The sequence below is a fragment of the Ambystoma mexicanum genome, chromosome 6p (assembly GCF_040938575.1).
Source record: "Ambystoma mexicanum isolate Mex_15411 chromosome 6p, UKY_AmexF1_1, whole genome shotgun sequence".
NCBI lineage: Eukaryota > Metazoa > Chordata > Amphibia > Caudata > Ambystomatidae > Ambystoma > Ambystoma mexicanum.
Genome location: NC_090935.1, coordinates 968887141 through 968911136, shown reverse-complemented (window position 1 = coordinate 968911136; position 23996 = coordinate 968887141). Strand labels below are relative to the sequence as shown.

General features: G+C 47.5%; 1 protein-coding gene across 1 annotated transcript in view; it reads right to left on the bottom strand.

Annotated features, from left to right (window-relative positions):
- Positions 1-23996, bottom strand: part of SNX24 (sorting nexin 24) — a 1521972-nt gene that overhangs the window by 418778 nt on the left and 1079198 nt on the right. The window lies entirely within an intron of this gene.

The following is a 23996-nucleotide window of genomic DNA, read 5'->3' as shown; positions in this document are numbered from 1 at the left end:
GGGCGAACCTCGAAGTCCTGTGTGGAGTGTAGTAAAGTCTATTTAGAAGTTTGTACTGCATGGCGCGAAAACGGAAATTGAGGGAGACTTTCTGAGTGTGTAGGCACATATCCCCCCAAACCCTATATGATATTTCTAGATCTAGTTCGCCAGCCCATTCATCACGTGCCTTGAGAGTGGGAGTAGGGGTAGCCTCCTGTAGGATCTTGTAAAGTGATGAGACTACTCCATGGGCACCTCCAGAATTGGCAATATATGCAATGGCTGAGTTGTCTGGGGGCTCATCGGGGAATGTGGGCCATTTGGTGCGAAACGCAGCTCGCAGTCTGTAGTATTGGAGGGTCTCCAAGGCGGACCCGGTGTGCCCCGGTTTCCAAGTTTGGGGGTCGATGAACCTGCCCTCGGGGTAGAAGTCCGTCAGTGCTTGGTATCCCAGCATCCCCCAGTGTCAGGCCAGTGCCGCATCATGAGTGGGTTCCAAGCCGGGAAAGGCCCATACAGGAAGCCACTTGTAGTATGGAGAGGCTTCAGGTGTCTGAAATAGCAAGCGAGCCCAGGCTTGAAGGGCCGTGCTGATTGGGTCAATGGGAGAGTCTGGTGTGTAGTGCCGATGTAGTATGAGGGACATTAGGTTGATACTAGCAGCTGCCAGTCGTTCCAGTTTGATATGGGGACGCACCGGAGTGCCAGGGTACCAGTGAGTGGCATGTTGGGCCTGGGCCGCGGAACAATAAAGTGTCAGATCTGGAGCCGTGAGTCCCCCTTGTCTATATGGGAGTGCCATGTCCGTCCACATTTTGCGTACTGCGCCAGAGTGCCAGAGAAACTGTGCACATAGTGTGTGTAGTCTAGTAAAATATCGCCTCCCGGGCCATACAGGTACGTTGCTAAACGTGTATAACAGTTTGGGGAGTAGGATCATTTTAATGAGGGAGAGCCGTCCAGCAATGGATAGTGGGAGGGCACGCCACCGCAGCAGTTTAGTCTCAGCTATTTGTGATATCGCGGAATAGTTTTCGGCGAGGAGGGTGGATTTGTCTAGCGATATTTGTACACCCAGATATCTAACACCATTCGGTGACCAGCGGAGGGGGTATTCAGTGGTGGGTTGTCGGGTGGACTTAGTGAGCGGGAAGATCTCTGATTTGGAATACTTAATAGTGAAACCGGAGTGGGTGCCAATGCGGGTGATGTCCCTTAGTATGGGGTCAAGGTGTGTTGCGGGGTCTCTGATGTATAGTAAAACATCATCCGCATATAAAGATATAATTTCAGGACTGTCTTTCAGTCTTATTCCCTTGCGGGCGTGATGAGCACGGACAAAGTCTGCCATCGGTTCTATTGCTAGGTGCCCCTGAAGAGTGTGAAAAGGTCAGATGTCAGTGTATTGGTCCTAACCCGCGCCACAGGAGAAGTGTACAGTAATTTGATGAACCTAATCATGTTTGGGCCTATGCCCATGGTCTCCAGCACTAGCCATGTGTATTTCCAGGAGACCATATCGAAGGCCTTCTGGGCATCAAGCATAACCGCCACAGCCTGTACATCTTGATCAATGCGGGACATCACGTTAAACAGTCTCCTGATATTGTGGGAGGTAGACCTACCGGGTACAAAGCCGGCCTGGTCTTCATGGACTAAATACATCATAATGGGCAGGAATCGGTTGGCTATAATTTTTGCAAAAATCTTTGTGTCGAGATTCATAAGGGAGAGGGGTCTATAGGACCCACATTCATTGTCAGGTTTGCCAGGCCTGAGCAGCACTGTAATGGCTGCTTCGCGCATGGAGAGGGGGAGGATAGAGGCACGGAGCGATTCGTCCCAGACCTCAAGCAGCCTGGGGGCGATTATGGCGACGTGCTCTTGGTAGAAATCGGCGGTTAGGCCGTCAGGTCCCGGGGCCTTGCCTTTGGGCAGGTCAGAAATGGCTGTTACAATTTCATCTAGTGTGATTGGGGAGTCCAGTTCGTCACGAGTAGCGGAGGAGATCTCTGTGGTGGGGATCTGGTCGAGGAGTTCACGCATATGTTGTTCTGTGTGTTCAGCGGGTTGAGAGTAGAGCGACCTGTAGAACTCAGCGAACGTGTCTAGGATTTGTTGGTCAGCCCATTGTGCGTTGCCATGTTTATCTTTAATAGAGGTGATCTGCGTCCGGCCAGACTCCCATTTTAATAGCGTCGCTAATGTTCTCCCAGGCCTGTCTCCCTCTCCATATTTCCTGGCTGCTTGCGGGCGGGTAAAGTATTGTGTTTCACTGACGGCGAGCTTGTTGTATGCCTGGAGTTCATCGGAGACCTGAGCAAGTATGGCGGGGTCGGCCCTAGTGGCACATTGTAGTTCCAATTGCTTCAATTTGGTTTCAGATTGACCCAATGCGGCTCTGATTGATTTCAACACCCCAGCCTCCCAGGAGATAGACATACCCCTAATATACACTTTGAAGGCGTCCCACCTCACTGCAGCTGAGGTGTCCGAAAGAGTGTTGTGTTCAAAGAAAGACAGAATATCAGCAAGTATTTCAGCCCTAAATACAACATCCCTAAGGGCCTCGGATTTGAAACGCCAGGTGGTGAACGTCGGGACAGGTATCCCCAGCCTCGCCGAGAGTGTAATCGGGGCATGATCAGACAGTGTGCGAGGTAGAATCTGGGCTTCCACCACCCCACCCATGACTCCTTTTGATACAAGAAATAGGTCTATCGTAGAGGAGCTATCGTGCACTGATGAGTAGTAGGTGTAGTCTCTCCGTTGGGGGTGTAGCTTTCTCCAAGCATCACAGATGTCAAGTGTCATAATGTGGGCTTGCAGTCTGCGTGCAGCACCGGACAAGAAACGAGGAGCAGTTCCAGTTCTGTCCAGGACCGTGTCGAGGATAAGATTGAAAACCCTACCCCACAGGATCGGTACGCCCACATATCCCAGCAGTATGGTGGTGATATTGTCGAAAAATTCGGGGGAATCCACATTGGGGCAGTAGGTATTAACAAGTAGATATTCTTTGTTAGCCAGAGTGCAGTGCAGTATTACATAACGTCCTTCGGGGTCGGTGTAGTTTTTGTGCAGTGTAAACTTAATGGATTTGTGGATCATCGTTAGAACACCCTTGGATTGAGTGGAATAGGAGGTGAAGAATCTCGCCGGTCCCCATGCAGGGGCCATAGTTCTTGGTATGGGGCCATTGGAGTGCGTCTCCTGTAGGAGCAGTAACTTGCAGTTGTGTCTGTTAGCATAAGCTATGATTTTACGGGCCTTGGTGTGGTTGCTTAGCCCACGGACATTCCAAGACGACATGACGGTAGACATTGCAGTAGTAAATATCCTATCATACTGCACACATTTTTAGTGGACATCCCAGACCCAGTAGTGGTGTGTGCCCCAAAGTTTGAAGTCGAACATGCATTCATGGACCTTTAATGCTCGCACCATGCAACCTCGTATGCCTTTTTTAGATAACACCCCGTTACCACCCACCTCCCTCACCACTAACCCAAATTTAGTAGTGTAAGCGCCAACCCACCCTCCCTGTGCACCGCTGGATCGACCCCAACCTGAGCCAGCTGGTGCAGGAGCCCAACAGGGGCTAACCCATAACAAAAGTATAAAGAACAGTGCAATCGCAATGGGGTGCGCTATTGCCGTGCGCTAGCACGCTTGGTTGGAGCCCGGTGGGATCCTTGAGAAAACAAGCAGTGTTTGCGGTATAAAAATGCATGTCGTTGCATCTATCCGTGGCCGTGCCGGGCCTGCGTGTGGAACAGAGGAACGTTACACTCAACAACAATAGGAAGTCAACATGGACAAGATGAGTGGTTCAGTATTATGGTAATCTGACAGTGCGTTTGAGAGATTAGGTGCTGTGAGTACAGCCAGGGCTACTTAGGAAATGTAAATAGAACAACCAGATACTTGTGTAGCCATAAGGACGCCCGGCCATAGGACGATCAGAGGGAGCAAGCCTCGGATGGAGTTCAGTCATTCTGCATCATATCCTCAGCGGGTGGATGAGGGGGAATGTGTGCCTCTATGAATTTCACCGCCTCCGAAGGCACCGTAAAGAAGTAGAGTTTGTTGTTGAATGTGAACTTCAAACGTGCAGGGAATAGGATGGCATAAGGAATGTTTCTCTCCCTGAGCAGTTTCTTAACTCCAAGGAATTGGCGACGTTCCTGCTGGACTCCAGTCGAGAAGTCAGGGAAAATTCGGATCACCTCTGCGTCCATTCTGAGCTCACCCTTCTCAGGTGCGAGGCGGAGGATCTGGTTGCGATCTTTGAAACTCAGGATTTTCGCAATGATGGGTCTTGGAAAGTCCCCAGGCCTGGGACGGGGGCCAGTGCCCTGTGAGCCCTTTCGATCGTGAAGAAGGGGGACAAAACCGGGTTGCCCAATAAATCCTTCAAGAGGTTCTCGACAGCCAGTTCGAGTCGGCCTTTCAGCGCGTTTTCTGGGACCCCAATAATGCGTATATTATTCCTCCTTCATCTGGATTCGAGGTCATCACACTTAGCCTTCACTGACTTCATGTCCGTGACAAGGGTGGCCACTGTACTCTGCAGTGTGGCTACAGTGTCTTCGCTGGCACCAATTCTATTTTCAGCCTCAGTGAGTCGCGTCCCATGTTGATCCAACTTGGCCCTAAGAGATGCCACATTTGCATTGATGTCGTCCAGCTTTTCATGAAATGCAGCGAAGTTTCTGGCCATAGTTTCCATCATGACCGTCAGGTCCGCCTCAGGCCCCTCCGCAGGGAGCGGTGTGTCGGTCTGATCGCATGAAGAATGGGCCGATTCAGATCTCGAGGTGGCTTTTGCAAATGTATCCATAGCCCCAGTCTTGCTGGTATTCCTGGATCTGTGGACATTATGTGGTATGAGTACTAAGGCACTATATATGACCTGGGGCTATGTAGAGTAAAGGCCAAATGGAAGAAACCACTCTCTTCTAGATGGTGTCGCAGTAACTCACCGAGTCATCCGGAGCTATCAGGGGAGGCAGTGTCAGGGGAGATGCCTCAATAGGTCACAGGAGAGCGGGCCGGCGTCGCGAGGCCCCAGGGGTGTATAACACAGGTGAGGGCGCGAGGGCCGCAAGTGGAGCGGAGGGATTACAGGGACGCCCGCGCACGGAAGCCACCCCGGCTCCTCACCTCAAGCCAGCGATCAATCCAGATGACAGGGTCCCCAGCGATTCCACTCATCACCCGCGGGTGTCACACGCGTCTGGCGGCACAGCAGTGCACCGTAGAGTTGCCCGGCCGCAGGCCCAGCGGGGGAGATGTCCTCGGGGTCCCACGGAGACACAGGGCCGCGGGAGGGAGGGAGCCAGGCAGCGGCGCCACGAGAGCGCAGAGCGGCAGTCGGCCACGGGAGATCCCAGGCGGTGAAGTTCGACGCGGGATCCACCCATGCGTAGCAGGGCGGTGAAGGCGGCCCTCGCGCTCCAGATCAGCCCCAGCCCCCAGGCGATGGTAGGCCAGCGTCCGAGCGAGGGAGGCGGGTAGTAGGATCACGTGAGCCGCAGGGCCGCAGGCAGCGGCGAGCCCGGACCGGCGCCACCTAGTACCCCCCTCGGCAGCAGCGCGGCGGCCCAGTCGGCCCATTACGGGGGCAGCGCCGACGGTCCAACCCAGGCTCAGAAGGTCCGGTTCGGGTCAAAATTTCACAGGTAGGTATCTCCAAGTGTCTGGAAGACAGGAGCCGGGTTTGAGGATGGGGCAAGATGTTAAACCGCAGATGGAAGCAGATATAAAGCGGCAGCACACGGAGCTGGAAAGCTAGGCAGCCATTTTGTCGGCTGCTCAAGAGCCGTACTTCAGTTTCTGAACAGACACATCCTGGACATAGCGCTCCTCACAGAGACACACCTGGTGGGGAGTGAGTGTAAAATGTTTAAGAGGACCAATTACACCAAGGCATATCATGTAGGCTTGTCAAGGGGAGCGATAGAGGTGCAGATATTAATCCGCAAGAGGATTCCCTTCTACCTTAGAGAAGTCAAATCAGATTCCCGGGGCAGATACGTATCAACGGGGAGTTGTAGGGTGCCACAAGGGGGGTGATGGCTATATATGGCCCACCTCCACTGACGATTGAACTGTTGAATGACCTCCAAGCCCAAATACTCCTAGACACAGCATGCACGTGGGTGATAGATCCATGACTTCATTAAAATCTCCCCCTGAGGGCAGACCACACACACCTGAGAAGTAGGAACCCAACCCTCACCACTAAATTACAATCATTTACCAAAGCATTGGGCCTAGTGGATGGGTGGTGACTGACGCATGAGTCGGAGGCGGGGTATTCCTTCTTCTCGAATGCACACAGCTCTATGTCACGCATCGACTACTTCTTTCTCCCCCATGGGGACACACAAAGGCTTCCATAAGCCAAATATCTGGCCAGAGGGATCTCTGACCACTCACCACTCCTCATTGAACTGAAGAATGGCCTGACCAGACCAGCGGCAATGTGGAGGTTAAACGCATACCACCTAGGGGTTCTGGAAATAATGGAGGGGTTGTCCCAAAAAACCACAGAATACTTTACTGAGAATGAGGGGTCTGTAGATAACCCAGTCGTACTTTGGGAAGGTTTCATGGCAGTGCTCCGGGGGGAGGCAATATCACTGATAGCAGCTGCCTGTAAGAAACACACACGGGAAGTAGAGGAGGCTGAAAACTGTGTTCTAAGGGCAGAGGAGGGGTTCCATGCCTTTGGCACGCGGGCTACACAGGAGACCCTGGTCACACCAAAGGAGACTCTGAATATTGTAGCTCTTGACAATGCAAGCTAAGTCCACAAGTCTGTGGACAAAGCTGGGAAGATGCTGGCATGGCTGGAAAAGAGAGAGGGAGCGAAGGGACAAGTACGGGGTGTTGTCACGCCACGAGGGAGACCGGGGTCCACTGCGCCCGCTCTCCCAGTCACCTCCTGGCGAGTCTACCCGCGCCACCGCGCCTGGGAACTCGTCGGAGGGAGAGCGTTTCGTGCCGGGCCCGGAGGGCCACGGCGCATGCGCGGAAGACCTCTGTCTCGGTTCCGCGCATGCGCCGTGGACTGGGCTCGCGTCCTGGGAGCGGCTTGCCGTCCAGGCCTCGTTTTGGGTACGCCGGCGCCCGGAGGCGAAGCAGCGTGCGTTTCAAGCCTCACGGGCGCCGGCGACCCATAAAAGGAGCCGCAGATCGAGGCAGGCCGCGTCTCAACGCGGTTTGCTCCGTTCTGTGTGCTTTCCTACCTTGATGCCAGCTACTTACCTGAGTCCTTCCTGGGCTGCCTGCACCCTACCTGAGTCCACCCTGGGCTGCCAGCACTTACCTGAGTCCACCTTGGGCTGCCAGCACTTACCTGAGTCCTTCCTGGGCTGCCTGCACGCTACCTGAGTCCACCCTGGGCTGACAGCACTTACCTGAGTCCTTCCTGGGCTGCCTGCACCCTACCTGAGTCCACCCTGGGCTGCCAGCACTTACCTGAGTCCACCTTGGGCCTGCCAGCATATTCTCACCTGGGGTTCCCCTGGGCCTGCCAGCTTACCCTTACCTGGGAATCCCCTGGGCCTGCCAGCATATTCTCACCTGGGGTTCCCCTGGGCCTGCCAGCTTACCCTTACCTGGGATCTCTCTAGGCCTGCCAGCATACTCTTACCTGGGATTCCCCTGGGCCTGCCTGCATACCATACCGGGGTCCCCTTTGATTGCGGCCCTAGGGTTCTCTTTCGGTCCCTTTCAGTTTGGTCGCCTATTCCAGCCTGGTTCCTCCCATTCCTGTCCGGCCTTGCCCTCTACATCCGTTCCTGTGGACTAAGAGTATACTTGCCGCACTGGAATCAGTGGCCTACGCTTCAGTTCACGAACTCTTGGATTTGATTTCATCGGATTCCTTCTTTGCCTACGATCGTTTACAAGACAATAGCCTCTCCTGTCTGTGCTTGCACAGTCCCTTCGTCACGTTAATCAGGAGAGTGCTTTTCGCAACATTGGGAATTGGTCCATCCTTCACCCAGTACCTGTTTTGGGTGGCGGAGAGGCTGGTCCCTCGTGCCACAAGTTCATCTTTCGACTGATTCCAGACTGGCGACCTCGGCAAGATCATCTACCAAAAAAACAGGTACGCAGTCCTCTCGTGCTTCCCAACTTGACATGTGTACAGGACTCCAATTGTGCAATACTGACTGGTGACGGGGAGATTGCAGGTGCACTTGCATCCTTCTATGAGGAGCTGTACAGCACTCAGAAGGATCAAACTGGGGCAACGGACCGTGGCTTCATTGGCCGCAGAGAACTCCCTTGCATAACAGCGCATCAGAGGGCAGGGTTGGACGCAGACATAACGGTAGAGCTGCTAGCGGTAGCTCTCATGCAACTACAATCAGGTAGGACACCAGATCCTAACGGTTTCCCGGTCGAAATCTGGAAGCAGCTCGGAGACAAAGTCACAGGAACTTTGTACCATCTTTTTCAATGGTGTAAAGTCAACGGGATCTTCCCCCCGGACCTGAGGAAGGCCTGCAAAGTGGTCCTGCCGAAACTAGGAAAATGCCCCAAGCGATGCTCCTTATATAGGCCGATATCGCTGATTAACGGCGAGGCCAAAGTGTTGGCGCGAGTGCTGGCCAATCGCCTCCTAGGAGTCATTGACTTTTTAGTACACAGGGACCAGTACAGATTTATGCCCACGAAATCCACGCGAATTAACATCCGCAGAGTGCAACTAGCGATCAACCAGATGTCACAGCTACGAACACCGGCAGCGCTCCTGGCAATTGACTTCGAAAAATCTTTTGAGCCGGTAAGATGGGAGCCATTCTGGGAAATCATGGGACACATGGTGTAGCGGAGAAGTTCCTTGGGTGGGTCCGCCTGCTGTACGTATCCCCTGAAGCATCGGTCAAGGTCAATGGGGTCCTATCAGAGGGGTTCACCCTTGAACAAGGGACGAGGCAGGGGTGCCAATGAACCACTGGTGATTAAACTCAGGAATGATCCAGCCTGTGTGGGCTTCCGTTGACCCTGGGAAGGTGAGGACGGGGCTTCATTATACGCCATTGATCTTCTGGTTTATATGGGCGAGCCGATGACATCCTGATCTGCAGTGGTTAAGATACTGGGGGAGTATCAGGCTTACTGCAGGCTCAGGGAGAACCAGCAGAAGTTACTATTTTTCACGCTGGTGAGGGGACAAGTGGGTACACCCCCAGGCTACACCTTCCCAGTCTCAATCTCCGGGTTCAGGTACTTGGGTATACATCTGGGTCCCGATCCAGAGGAATACCTCTGGTTCAATCTCACCCTGCTGATGGACCGGTTCACATCAGATGTGGCGCACTGGGAAACACTACCATTGTCTTTGATGGGCAAAGCGGCGCCCTTCAAATTGTTGGCCCTCCCTAGAATCCCATATGTGCTACAGAACGCTCCCAGGGCGATCTACTTTTGGCATGAACGAGGACTCCTTAAGGGGGCTGCTCTGGGGAAGGAAGCAACCACGTATCTATTTATTTTATTTTATTTATTTGTTGCATTTATTACTCGCCCAAACCCTTGGGTACCACGGCGATGTTACAGACAGCTTGGTTAAAACATTTCTTAGAAATTGCCAATCGGGCGCAGTGCAAGTGAATACAAAATAATCATACAGGGAGACATTTAATGCAGGGCTTCAGTACAGTGATATTTCCTTAGTCTTGGTTAAATAGCCACGTTTTCAGGGATTTCTTGAAACCTGAGAAAGTTTGCTCATTTTTGATGGGGAGGGGAAGAGTGTTCCAATATGTGGGTGCGAGGTATTGGAAACTACTGCCTCCTGCCTTGGTTCTCTTGTAGCGGGGGATGGCTAGGAGTAGTTGACTGTTGGATCTGAGGGGCCTCTTTGATACTTTTTTGGTGATGGCGTGGTTGAGGTAGATGGGGGCACAAGAGTGGATGCATTTGAATGTGACGCACAGGGCTTTGAATGTGACCCTGGCTTTGATGGGGAGCCAGTGATGGTTTCTTCTAATATTTGAGATGTGATCTGACTTCCTTAATCCAAGGGCCGCCCGAAGGGCTTTATTTTGAATAAGCTGTAGTTTGTTTAGATTGGCTTTTGAGGTACCCAGGTAGAGTACGTTGCAGTAGTCGAGCCTGGATAAGATTAAAGCTCTTGCCAGCGTGATACAGTTGGTGGGTGTCAAGAATTGGCGACTGAGAGCAATACGTTTTGCGGTGTAGGAGGTAGAGGAAGAGAGGGCGTTAATGTGCTTGGTCATGGTGAGGTTGGCATCTAGGTAGACACCTAGTGTTTTTACTTGTTTGAGTACTGATATGTTTGTGCCATCGATGTTGATGGATGAGTATTCAGCATGTAATGCTTCTATTTTGGATTGGGAGCCCACAATGAGAACCTCAGTCTTCTCATCATTGAGACAGAGGATATTTAGTGCCATCCAATTTTGGATTATGGCATATATTTTGTTGATAGTGTCGGTGTCTTGAGTGTAGTCTCCCGATAAAGGTATGAGGATCTGGGTGTCGTCTGCAAAGTTGGTGTAGATGACACCCATGTCGTCTAGCGCTGAGAAGAGGAGTTTAGTGTATGCATTGTATAATGTTGGTGCAAGACAGGAACCTTGGGGGACACCAATGGGTACTATGATGGGGTTGGCGGCTTCTTTACCTATGGCGACCCTGGAGGTGCGGTCAGCAAGAAAAGATTTGATCCAGGTAGTAGCTTCGGTGGAGAAGTTGAAGTCTTTAGCTAGTGTGGCGCACAGTTTATTATGGTCTACTAAATCAAACGCTGCGGAGAGATCGAGTAGGAGAAGGATGCAGAGTTTTCCTGAGTCTCTGATGGTATCCATCTGGATTTTTAAGTCAAGGAGTGCCGTTTCTGTGCTATGGTTGGGGCGGAAGCCTGATTGCCTCGTGCCAAGGAGGTGGTTTTGTTCAAGGTGAGTTTGGACCTGGTTGTATGCTAATTTATCCAATATTTTGAGGAGAAATGGGACAGTTGTTATTGGCCTGTAATTAGTGGGCACAGTAGGGTCTAGGGTAGGTTTTTTCAGGAGAGGGGTGACCCAGGCTTCTTTGATGCTAGCTGGTACTAGGTTAGTATTGAAGGATGCGTTCACGAAGTTGGTGATAATGGGGGTGAGGGTGTGGGCGCAGGATTTGACTACTGATGCGGGGACAGAATCTCCTTTGCAGTTGGAGGCTTTAAGTTTGGCGATGGTGTCAAACACTACATTTTGGGATACTGGTGTGAAGTGGAATGGGGAGCTGGTGAATTCCTGATGTGGTCGATTTAGATTAAGGAGAACAGGTTTGTTGGCTAGTGATTGTTTTTTGGATGTGATTTTTACTTGGAGTAGTTCAATTTTGGCTGTTAGTGCGTCTTGAATAGTGGTGCACCATTCCTTGCTGGGGATGGTTGGGTTTATGGCTGGGGGAGGGTTTTCCAATTCTTTTAGAATGGCAAATAGTTCCTTGGTATCTGAGGTCGCATTACTGATCCTATTATTATACGCATTAGATTTGTAGGTAATAGTGGCTGTTTTATAGGTTTTGTTTATTTCTTGGTAGGCTTTTTCTGCCTCTGCAGTAGGATGCTTTCTGTAGGCATGTTCACACGCGCGTTTGGTTCTTCTGAGGGCGATAAGATCATCATTAAACCAGAAGCTAGATCGCTTGTCTGAGCGTTTTGCCTTGGTGGTGAGCGGTGCTATAGCATTAATGGTTGCAGTGAGGCAGTTGTGATATATGTCTGCTAAGAGACAGGGGTTGTCACTAGTGATCGAGGTAGAATCTAGGATTTTTGAAAGAGGAGGCGTGAGGTTTTCTGGCGTGAGTTTGCGGGCGTTTCTAGTTTCATAGGTAGTCATGGTTTTAGGTTTCTTTTGTGTGGGTTCGGAGGGATTGATTGTAAAGACAATGTTATGGTGATCGGTCCAAGTAAGAGGGGAGATGGCCTCAATGGTTATGGGGGTATTAAGGGAGAGGATCCAGTCAAGAGTCCTGCCTTTGATATGTGTGGGTGCTATCGCTCTTAGGATGGTCCAGCACTCAGTGTGAGAGGTGGTTCTGGGAATTACCTGCCTGCAACTGTATTATTGGGTGACACAAATTGGTACAGTGAACGACTGGCTGCATGTGGACCCTGGGCTTCCACATGTCGGAATGGAGAGGGAATGGATGGGGGGAGACTGCCTGAGCAGATACTGTACTGGGATGATACCACTGATGCGTCCCTCCCTCGGCTGGTTAAGCATACGAGGCAATCGTGGGGTGATGCACATCATGACATAGGGTCGGGGAAGAAGCCCACATTGGAACAGCCTTTATAGAACAACAGACTCCTCCCGGAGCTCTGGAAAATGGGACACTTCAGACAATGGGAAGAATTGGGGGTGAGAAACCTCTGTGATGTGATCCAAGACTGGGCACTCATCCACTTCACAAAACTGCAAGATACATTCGGAGTGCCGGGGAGGGACTACTATAAATACATGCAGTTAACCCATGCGATGAAGTCTCAGTTCCTGGCTATGGATGAGATACCCACCTGTTCACCCATAGAGGCAAACGTCTTCCCTGAATGCATACCCACAAAGGTCACATCAACCCTATACCAGGTACTAACTGCGTTCGGATCTCCGGAACTGTCCCAGCTCAGAAGCAGGTGGGAAGGGGAGGAGGGGGTACTACAGCCGGAAAAATGGGTCGAAGCACTTATATTCCCGAGAGAAATTGGAATGCTGCCAGATTACACTCGATTCAATTTAAAATATTCCATAGGGTATATTACTCGCGAACATCACTCGTGTGATGGGGTGTGACAGACCTAGATAACCGCTTGAAGTGTGGGGGTACTTTTTCCAGCCTACTCCTGCAGGAGTCTGTCCTGATACATTCTGGTTTCACCATCACCGTTTTGTGACCTATGCTGGATTTGACTTTTATGGACTTCATTGATTAACAGTGAGTGACCCTTTCTCACGGTGGCCCTGAATCATGCTGTTGCCATCTTCATCTTGCATCCAGGCTTGCAACATTATGTGTTACTACTGACTTCTGCAATTATATTCACTCTCCCCTCTTGCTTCTCCACTCTTTTGGACTGCTTACTCTCTTTTCTCCTCCTTTCCCTCTCTCCCTTTTCCTATCTCCTCCTCTTTTTTTCTTCTATGCACTTACTCCATCAGAATTGTTCCTGGACCTAGTATCATAGCAACCTCATCTGTCTCCTCCCCTCTCCCCTTACTTGACCCCCCCCCCCACCAGCCAGCACTATCTGAAATGTCATCAGGCCTAGTACGATAGTCCCTTCCTTCTTTATCTATGTCTTAGCTCTTGCACTATCTGAAATGTCGTCAGGCCGAGTACGATAGTTAATTTTACATCCTTACTGTTCATGGCCTGTAAGAATGTCAATGTATTTTCCCTTGTTCCCTCCCTTGCCTTGAAGCGCTTTGAAACACATTGTGTATAGGCGCTATATAAAAAAAACAATCATATCACATCACACCCTGTGGGAATGTGCACAAATACAAGTGTTTTGGGGGAAATGTATTGAACTGTCAGCAACAATTGGATCGGAGGTCCCTTGTGTTCCTAAAATGGCTATACTTGGTATCTGGGGGGAGGTTGGGTTCACGAGATATGAAAAGGTGTTTCTGTCCACTGCACTAGGACTGTCAAAAAATAATTTTAACAATGTGGGGTCTGCGGATCGCCCTCGACGATTGAGAGGTATATGTCTCTCGAACTGTGTATTTATAATGCCAGAGGCTGCCCATGAAAATTTCAAAAGGTGTGGGGTGCATGGGCGTGTGAGGGTGACTAACATGTGAGGTTTGGAGGTGGTGTCCCACCCCAGGTTGGCCACTGTGTACCATGCCTTTTTGATTACTTTTTAAAATGTTGCTTCTGATTCCTGTGTACAAGTGATTGATGAACCAATGCCGACACTGCCCAGTGATTTATTTACTGTAATGTTAACAAAAAGTCAAAAAAAGAGTTATAAAAAAAAGTGAACACGATAGTTTCAGAAATAGACCGCAGGAGTCGGGGATACCACATTGGATCAAACCACATCCAAGCTGTGAAAGCCTAGATCAACAGACTTTGAGAGGTCTACATGTTCAGAGAAGAGTGTGAGAAAATATCACAAGGAAAGTTGCCACAGACACATCCCTCAGTGAGTATAAGACCTAAGAATATTGTGGAAGAGCTATAAGAATTATCCAGGGAGATATGCAGAGACTATTATAGAAGATTGTGTTAGGAGACAAACAAAAGAGAGACTCTGCTATAAAGAGACTACCAGAAGATAACAGAATACCAGGGGAACAAAGCCATTCGCCTGGCTGTGTTTAAGTTGGTTGTATTAGTGGTAGAGTCAGGTAGAATTCGATTTGGATGGAGGAAATGTTTTCTTTGAGACTTCCAGATGACAAAGAAGCACCTTTAGTTCCTTTCGATAGGAAGGGAAACCCCTCTAGCAGTAGGGAAAGATGGGTATTATTTGTATATGTTTGTTTTTCATCCCTGTTTGTCTTGTTGAGCCTTGAAACACATTGTGTATAGGCGCATTATAAAAACCCAATAAATAAATGCCTATTCAAACAACTAGACTGCTCATAACACTTCCTGAACTCTGAGTCCCTCTTCCTCATCTCAGAACTATGGGCATTATAGGACATGACATCCATAATGGTCTTAATTGCTTTATTAGTTAAGCCAATCTGATAGGATAACACAGTGTTCCGACTTGGGGGAGATTGTTAAAGGAGTTGGTATTTTACCCTTGGGTTTAGGACCTTGATATAGGGCAGAATCATAATAGCTAGAAGTTTTATTATAAGCTTCCTGATCCCTCATTATACCATTTCCATATTTGTAAAAACGGGCCTTCATACTCTGTACTTTGGGTAATTCTGGTAGAGGAAACCGCACAGTGACAGCATGCCATTAGGTATTTAGGCATTTGGGGAATCTCATCCTCAGAAGAGGATGAATACAGCATCTCTCCTAATGGAGTCACCACTTTCCCATGACAGCCATCTCCTCTCATGTGATCCTCCCTCATGATACCACAACCAGGGTCGGGATCAGGTAGCGGCCGACTTCCCCTGGCCACATGGGAGGAGGTTTTAGGATGGGGTTGAATGACTCTGCAGGATTCATCACATACCCTTGCCCTAAAGGCCTGGCCTCCCGTTCCAGGTTCTTTCTCTACATCTGATCCTTCAGCCTCCCCATATTTAAAGCAGATTTTTGAATTCCTCAGTCCCAAACAGGATCGTCTGAAAATTTCTCTTTTTGATCCCAAGAATGTATGAGGGAGGAAGAAGAAGAAGAAGACGAAGACGAAGAAGACGAAGCAGAAGAAGACGAAGACGAAGAATTAATTTTCTTCTCTCAAGTCTAATTAGTTGTTCTCAATTTTAGTTGAGCTACTCAAAGAATCCATTGATTAAAATGCGGAATTTCACTACCCAAAATCAATTGAGTCGGAAGATCAGGTATTACTGCCACTAATAACAAGATTTCCTTTCCTAATATGGTCACATTAAGTTGAGTTAATGGATGTCTTTTAGTTTGCCCATAAACACAACCTACAGTTCTCTGTCCCAGTTTTAAAGGAAGCGTCACATGGGCATTGCGTACCTAATCTTCCTGGTGATTGACGTGAAGAGGTAGCCAGTCTGTCAACAAACGGTGAAGGGATGAACTAGCAGCATGGGGCACCAACCCAACACCATCCCGGTAGTTTAAACAGGTAGGGGCTGGTTCAGCTCCCAACGCCACAGGACACCACTTCTCTGATTGGCGTGGCACCAGGCGTTGTACCAGGCAACCCAGATAGTAGAAAGACTCAGGGAAGCCAAAGTACCTGGGTAGAGGTCAGGAAGGAAGGGGTGGGAGCCCAGAAAGGAAGAATTCCTCAAGGAGAACCCAAACAGGGAACTGGCACCCAAGAGCCAACCAGGAGGCCAGGGCAGAACCAAAGACAGCGAACAGAGACCCGAGGACCAGCCAGGAGACGAGGCAGGCAAAAAGAAGACAGCACCACAGGGGTGCAAGGCAGGAATAGACACAATAGAAAAATCAAGGAACAGGAAAGAGTTCTGAGTGGGAATGCCATCAATCAACAGACTGAATTGAGATGCAGTGCGCTGTTGAAGGCGGGGTCTTGATAAGGGGATGTGACCCGAACAAGGCTTGTACTGCAAGCCTGCTTTGCCCCAAGACAAGGCAGACTGTGCATGCACGGAAGGTTGGACAAGGACATTCGCTCATGTGCAGACCCGCAAGCATGGCTGTGCACAGCAAGCCAGCGATGGGACCGAACGCGGCCGCAAAAAGCGCCACTAAGGATAAATCCTCTATGTTGAGGCCCGCTGGGCCAGGTGACCGCCCCTCCCTATGCAAGGGAGTGTGATGACACCCTCTTCCTTCAGATTGGAAACCCCTGGATCTGCTTTTTAGGCACATCCTTTACTTCCTATGTCCAATTGGGCCCAAATCATCTTCCCTTGAATTATTACTGGTATTTGATATTGATTTTTCTCTCCTGTACAAAGCATAACAACAGGTTTCTCAAATCACTTTGCTTTTCTAGAATGGAAAGATACCATGCTTTCACTTGAGAATCCAGCATGTACTTTTTCCCCCATCTCTCTCTAGGGAGTTGTGGACAGTGTAATGTGCACTGGTGGATCAAATGTCTGAAACTCCCACAGATAAAACATGCCATCTCTATTGGAGGGCTTTTCCTGGAATTTCAATGATTCCAAACCTAAATCCTCAAAATATGAGGTTTCAAAGAGTCTATGATTTAACTGTAGTGATCCTTGAGATGTACTTTCTAGTACGTTTGACATACCAAGAGGTCTATCGTCCTGTGTTGACAAATTATTATTATTTACCTGACAACATATTTCTTTAACCTCACGGGAGGTAAAGTTGTTTCTTAAAATTGTATTTGTCGAGTGGTCATCAGATTGATCAGATTTCCATGATAGTTTGAAGTTACCACAGTTTAAATTAACAGTTTCTTGGAGGACAAAACTTCTAGGCTCTAACCGGACCTATTAGAAACATGTCAACATATCAGTGGATTTACCCTCCTTTCAGTTAAGGAATTTACAATTAGCTTCCTTTGCTATACATGGGGGGGGGACACTTTATTTCAGCTGGTTTGTTAGTAACACCATTCCTATGTCTCTCCTTATTCCACGTCTCCCAGGCGATGACATATATCCATCTTCCTACTCTATCACCCCTATGTATTTCACGAAAGACTGGTGAAGTGTTCAGGAACATAAATTGTACTTACTTTCCAGAAAAAACCAGGGGAAATATTTTAAACCCTGTTTCTTGAAAAGGCATAATGTAGATGGATAGGGAAGCAGGACACTAACTGTAGAGTAATTAAGATGTTTTCCTCTCCTGGGATCACATAATCTTGAGGATAAAATAGATGGCAGAACTTTCCTTCTACAGGTTTTCTGACCAGGGAAATGACTTGGCCCAAAAGTTTCTGAAAATGTGCACCTACATTAACATGAACAAGTCAACAATTATTATAAACTTCTCTCAAAGTTGCTGCTCCCCGATAAAAATGGCATCTGAGATAATTTCCTCATCAGTTGTGGATGTGATAGAATTATGTTTGCATAATTGAGCACATGACATATTCATGGAGGTAGTATGTCCATGCCAGTTTTCTTTTGATCCAACATAGGTGGAATTAGTATCCACCTTACTCATGTGGGATTCTAAGTTTGCATCAGCTGACTCCAATCCCACTTCTGACATGTGTGAGCGGTCAGCAATGAGAGATGACACAAAGTTATAGTTATCTCCTAGGGTGCCATTTTCTTAAAGAAAAAAAGGGGTGAGACGAGCGCTTATCTTTCCCTAGCCTAACAAGGATGTCCCTGCCTAACAAACTAAGGCTAAAGAAAAATGACCTAGTGTCCAAAAAGTGTATAACCCTCACATAAAAATACACAACAAAATGATACAAGGTTTGTGTGGCTGTCTTAAATATCACAAAATAACAAAGCAAGTCCAACACAAAAGTCAAACACTAATCCTTGTGACCAGGGTTGGATTATCTTCCTATGGACCAATTCAGGAATATCTGGAATCAAGTTGAGTTTCAATAAAGTTCTGGGCAATAACAAAGTTCCATTCAATGTAGCATACAAAATGTTTTCCATTCAATATATCATTTCACTTGGCAAAGTGAATAGCTCTACTCCAAAGGCTGGTTTACAAATCAACGCAATTGTTAATTTTTCCACATACTCCTGCTTGATAAAACAAAATGTCTACATCTCCAAACACCTGCTGCTTGGTACAACAAAAGTCTTTTTCTAGAAACACAAGTTCATAAATCAAATGCAAGTGTTCTTTTCTCAAAGGCTAAGCACTTGTTAGTACATTATACATATTACCTCAAAAGAAACACTTTAGTCAGGATGGTTCAACAATTATTTTCTAAAATGCAACAATTTACGTTCAACAAGACAAGGTGATAGAATAAACACTTTTCCCCCCACAACCATTTACCACAACCACAGTACTTTAAATCACCTTCTTCTTCCTGGTACTAACTCCTGCCAGGACTAACTACAATTGGTCCCTTTCATGGTTTACTTGCCTGTCAAGATAAAACTCCTACAGCTAAAATGTGTAATCTGTGGAAAGGCTTGCTCAAAACTCTCCACAATAGAATCATAAATGAGGAGAATTGAACCAACAACTGCTTCTCTTGATAGTCTTTTGACTCTTAACGAAATGTTTAACACCTCTTGCCAAATTGTTATTCCACAAAAGAATAATTGTTCTCTTGCTGCTTGTCATTTGACTTTAGACAATGCAGGTTACAGTTCTCTCCACCTTGGTTACTCATACAAGGAGGGCTTTGCTCCTGCAGCCTTTGTTTTCTGTTTGTGCAACCTCTTGGTTGCTGACAATGCGAGTTAAAATTACCTTCCAATTGACCTCTCGTTCTGGGTGAGTTTCACCCTGTTTGTCTTTGCATCACTCTTCTACTGACTGCACAATGCAGGTTACAATAGTTTCCTAATTGGGATCTCTGATTAGGAGAGTTGTGCCCAATTTTCCTTTATTTCAATCTTCTCTGGCGTTGGCAATGCTGGTTACAATTGTCCCTATTTGGAATCCCCCATTAGGACAGTTGCGCCCAGTTTGCATCAATTCAATTGTTCCATATTCAAAATAAGCATTCTCACCATTCTCACCTACCGGTCTCGTTCGGAGCACCCCGGGGTCTCCTGCTTCAGTCCAACGCCTGGTATGCCTTGGCATCTCATTCTGACTCGCTGGTGTTGCTGCAGGTCGCTTCGGAGCTTCTTCTGCCTGCCCCGTTTGGTTTGTTGTCACGCGTGCAGACCTTCAGTGAAGCTCTTGCAGCTCTGTTCACTCTGGAGTGTAAATTCAATACCGGAGCAGTTCACGATGTGTTGGTAGTTCCTCTCTCATGCGGCACGGCTTGCTTCAGCATCACTTCCCGGTGTTCGCTCTCTGACGGGCCACGTCTCCCCAACATCTACTGCAGCACCTACAAACCGTCCTGCTGCCGCCACAATGACACCATCAGCTTCTGCTTCCTCTTGCACCTGAAAGTCCTTTAAGTTTTTAAAGGTCCCGCTCAGGTGATTCCTATTCAAACAACTAGACCGCTCATAACACTTCCTGAACTCTGAGCCCCTCCTCCCCGTCTCAGTACTAAGGGTGTTATGGGACCTGGAGTCCATTATGTTCTTGTTTGTTGTATAGGGTAACAGAGTGTTCAGACTTGGGGGAGATTGTTAAAGGAGTTGGTATTTTACACTTGGGTTTAGGACCTTGAAACAAGGCAGAATCATAACAGATAGAAGTTGTAAAATCAGCTTCCTGATCCCTTATTATACCATTTCAATGTTTGTAAAAAGGGTCTTCATATTCTGTACTTTGGGGAATCTCCTCAGAGGATGAATAATGCATCTCTCCTCACAGAGTCACCACTTCCCCCTGACAGTCGTCTCCTCCCATGTGATCTTCCCTCATGATACCATCCTCAGGTTCGAGGTCAGGTAGTGGCTGCCTTCCCCTGGCCACATGGGAGGAGACTTTAGGCGGGTGTTTAGTGATGACTCGGCAGGATTCATCACTATGTGCAGTGCTAATGGGGGATATTCCTGGAAATGAACTTGCCATTGGGAGATGAACACTAATTTACCTGCCCGCTGGTTAATGAGATGTCTCCCACTCACAATGATCCATCTCAAGGGACATATTTTAAAGGAAAATACATTTAACATTCCAAATAAGCCTCAGCCACGATCCTTATGCAAAGATAACATCTAAATTGATCACGTGCTAGGAGCTTAGTATTTCCACATCCAAGCTACAAACTCAGCTCAATGCACTTAGAGTGTCACCTCTTGACATTGGCTAGATAATGAAGTTCACCAGATGCCGAGTTGCTAGCAAGATGTTTCAAATTTCACAAAAATTAAACTCATTCTGAATTAGCACCGGAAATGCATTTAAAATATATTTTCAACATAATTCCACAACCGTATAAAAGAAAGTGTTCCACAACTGTGAGATTCTCCACTATGAAATGAGACCACCAGATACAAAAGATGACTTTTAATTAATAGAAACAATTATCAATATCAATAATTTCATTAAAAAATAATCATACACATGTATGTCGTATAGCCCTGCATTCGTGAGGACGCGGGGAACCCAGAAATACACATTTCATCAATGCAAGAGGATATGGAAGAAATATGATTTCGAGCTTCAAATTGTCCAGAGTGTGCAGCCCCTTCCCTGTTGCATGTTTAAAAATATGATCAACTTATGAAAATTAAGGGGTGCATTCTCTGGGAGTGTCTGCCTGTTAACCATGTGGTGACATTTATAGAAAAATATGAGGCCTAAAATAAATAAAATAAGAAAGATAAGAGCAAAAGAACCAACATGCACAGACTTTGTAAATTATTGGAGAATTCTGCCTCTTGCTTGCTATCACGCTGAAAAGTGCACCCAGCTATTGACATCTAACAGTTGAACCCATTTATTTTCAAAGCCAAACTTCATACCAATTTAAAGGGACATATTTTCTTTCAGCCATTGTACAACCCACAGAGAGCGTATCAGAAATGTATTTCCGTCAATGCCCATCTTGAACATCTGTTGTGGAGTACACAAGTCTTCTTGCAAAGTACATCCCTATCGTCTGTGAAATCCTGAGCCCAAAACATCAAGCACAGGACATTATACATTTGGAGTGCACCATTAAGCATAGCAAACTGTAAGGTTTAAAGGGAACTGCATTAATTTCCAAGAATTAACCATGCCACATGTGAAAGGCAGTCCCAGAATTAAACTAGTTATTTTGCACAAGCCATTTAACTAAAAGAGTATAATTCATTTCTTCATATGCACCTGAAATGTGAATAGGATATGTAAAGATGAGATAATTACAGCAGTAGTTGTATTCCAGTCAATGTGAGAATTAATATATAATGTGTTCCTTTATAGTGTCAAACTATATTGCTTGAAACTGAAGAATAGGAAAGAAAATGCTACTGAATTTCATTTTGGTGTGTCATTTCGATAGAAAAAAAATACAGGCCTGCATTGATAAATGAAGAAATTAGACCTAAATGAGTTGGAATGAAAGCACGGTATTGAATTGCATTTAGGTCTCTATTCCCACATGCAGACATACTGACGAGAAACAAGGTCTCCAGTTTAGCAGGAAGTGGATCGAAAATAATTACATGATATGGCCCGGCCATATGGCTTTTAAGACCACTCATAGACGGTCCTCTATTGTATTCAACGCAGGCTTTCAAGCAGATAAAACATTATACATTGTCTTCAGTTATTCACTCATGACACCATGCTTTGCCTTCAAAGATTCTGTCACAGAATCAACTCAAACTGAATACATTAGCCTATGAAAGGTGTGATGAATCAAGGGACTTCATCCCTTTCCCTTAAGCAAGAGTCTCCCACCCTGCAACATGGTGAGGCTAGGCAGATCAGCCCGCTCCACAACACCCTCCCTTGGGGTCGAGGCAAGTAGGAACTTACTGGGTGAGACTCCCCCTTAGGGGACAAGGACTGCCGTTCCTGTGAGGAACTCCCTAAAGCTGTGCACATGGTGGCCTACATGGGATGCTCTAAAATACCAGATACTTTTAAACAAGACTGGGTCAAAGAAACCCTTAAAAGATGTTATTCTCAAATAGAGAAACAGCATGTGCCTTTAAATGGAAGTATCCAATCCAAAGGGACGAGTATGTGGAATAGCGGGTACTTGATGAGCAACAGAGGAAGAGAGCAATGCATATGCAGGCAAGGGAAGGCCCTGAGGTGCATAACACCTGAGAAAGGCAGAGTAGGTGTGAACCAGGAAGCACACAAGTTTCAAACTTGCACTATACTGAATAGAGAGACACCAGAGCCACAGTGAATATCCAATGTGAGAAGCCAAAAAGGGCAGGAGCCCAGAAGATGATGGTGGCGAGACCACGAAGGATCTATGGTGGCAGCCGGACCACAAACCATCGCCGACCCCACCGCAATCATATAGAAGCCGGGTGTCCGGTCACTCAGCGAAACACAGACTCTGCAGGGAGAAGAGAAAACCAGAGAAAGGAAATGCTGACAAAAATAAACTGATGCCGGCACGTAGCAAGAGAGAATCTGCCCGGGGAACAAGGCTCCTGTTCTCCTTTACAGTCGAAGGTAACAGGAACAAAGGGAATAATGGGAGGCCCAGAGAGAATCATTATATGGTGCACGCAACTCGTCCCAGTGGAAGTTATGAGGCAAAGTTTGTCCCAGTGGAAGTTATGAGGCAAAGTTAAATCTGAAACTGATATAAACTTTAAGTGTTGTGATATAAGAGAAAGAATTACTGAAAATCTAAATACTGAGATAAAACAGTGGATAACAATATCCTGAAAAAAGGGGCACGAAACTCGATATTCTGTGCAAGAAGAACCTAACATAAAAAAGAGAGAACATTATAAGCCAGAGTTCAGCTAAAAAAGTCAAACACTCCAATGCCTGGTTTTTAAAGGAACTGCTTCTCAAACACGGCAAAAAAAGGCTGGCACTCTCTGCCTGGAAAGCCGACCCCTCAGATGCTACAAGGAATGCCTTCAAAGCCATCTCTAAAACTTACAAAACCAACATTATCCAAGCCAAACCAGCATCGTTTAACTCAAGGATCAATGATGCTAAATCAGGGTACAAAGAAATCTTCACCATCTTTCGTGAGCTTGAAAAGCCGTCCACCCACCACCCCCACTCTCCTCAAGGACTAAAGTTGGACAAACTGAATACTCTCCAAACCAAAATCCGGGGCCATCAAAAGGCCCTTAGCCTTCTCATAGCGAACATGCATGACAACTCGCCTGCAGTCACCAAATCTAACTCTTCCACCCCTTTTGACTTTAAAGAAATGACGGAACTCGAAGTCATCGCTTTGCTTAAAATCATCAGACCCTCTAATTGTAAGGGCGATGCCTGCCCAGCACAACTGATTAAAGACTCAGCACACCTCCTCGCCCCTTTCCTAACTGCCTTTATTAACACTTCCTTCAAGTCTGGCCACGTCCCTAAGGCTCTCAAGGAAGCTTGGGTTCGCCCGCTCCTTAAAAAACCTTCCCTTGACCCAACGGTTCCAGGGAACTATAGGCCCATCACCACCGTCCCTTTCCTCCTAAAAATCTTGGACAAAGCAGCCTACCTGCAAGTCCAGAAATGTCTTGAAAATAACCGTCTCCTCGGCCTGGGGCAGTCTGGCTTCCGCCCACGACATGGCACAGAAACGGCCCTTCTAGACCTAAAGAATCAAATGGACGATCTTAGAGACTCAGGCAAACCTGCGCTCCTATTGCTTCTTGATTTATTGGCGGCCTTTGACCTGGTAGAGCACAACACCCTCTGCCGCCACCTCGCCACTGCAGCCA